Source organism: Miscanthus floridulus, chromosome 8 (assembly GCF_019320115.1).
Source record: "Miscanthus floridulus cultivar M001 chromosome 8, ASM1932011v1, whole genome shotgun sequence".
Lineage (NCBI taxonomy): Eukaryota > Viridiplantae > Streptophyta > Magnoliopsida > Poales > Poaceae > Miscanthus > Miscanthus floridulus.
The window spans coordinates 219547273-219548495 of NC_089587.1; positions in this window are offsets into that span (position 1 = coordinate 219547273).

Consider the following 1223-nt stretch of genomic DNA (forward strand, 5'->3'; position numbering starts at 1 on the left):
TGTTTTCAACTTTTAAAATTTGATGTTGGATTTAATCTATTATTTTATAAAGGAAATCTTGTTTAATTCATATCTTCTACGTTTTAGCTCCGAATTGACCCGTTCAAGTTGTGCTAGATTCATTACGACAAGATCTACATGTTAGTAACAATGTTTATCATGTTACTAATACTGGAATTTCATGGTTTAAATTATATCTTGATTAATAATTATGTAACTAGATTTTATAAATAAAATATGATTTGTTTTACTTTAGTTTTATAATTCGAATTTAAATTTGATTTAATTCAATTTATATAAGCTTTTATATAGTTAAAATAAATGAAGCCTGTAGTTTTCTTTTCTACGTATAAAGCAAATCTTTCGGTAGTTGTATCTTTTCAACCGTAGCTCTGATTAGCGTGCCTTTCGCGTCTGTGTGTTCGTAGCGATGTGTAGAACCGTATTTCAAACTCTTTTTCTTATTTTTCTATGATTGGTGTACTATTCTAATTTAGATCTATTATTTGTTTTGTGTATGATTGTATGAATGCTTGTGTGGTGCTTTATGATTTCGTCCAGTCGGTGAGATATACGTAGTGATCAAGAAGAAGAAGAATAACGTTGAAGATTAAAGCTTAACGAAGGATCGATGTTTTAAGGCAAGTATAGCATGGGATTATCCTTATTACCTATTCACCTTTAATCATTTTATTCATACTACATGTGTCTACTTTGACTGCCACTAAGGATTTCCTAGTGCTTTGTTACCCTATGCCTTGATTCCATTGGGTTATTGCATTGAGTAGTATGATGCTAGTGCTCAACTACAACTATGATCTTGTAACTTGACTAATGGTATATGCAATAAATACTAAAAGATGTTTTTAGCAACATGGAACCAGGGGCTAGAGCATTGGATTGTTTTTGTGGTGCTCTAGATTCCTCTCCCTAAAGACTTATCTGTAAGTGATCATCTCGGACTTACAGTACAACTATGAGGGCTACTTGGCTCTGGCTTTAGCTCAATATGAGGACATTTTCTAGCTTGTTAGTGGTTACCTTTATTGGCGTAAGAATGACTTGATGAATCAGGCATAGGACAACCTCTATCCCCTTGTGTATAGGCTACGTGTCATTGTGCCATCGGGAAGGGGGGTTTCTATATTTGTTTGTCGAGTGAATCTAATGGCTCTAACTTGTTAGATGAACCTTTGAAAGGCTTCATAGTGAACCCTACCGAC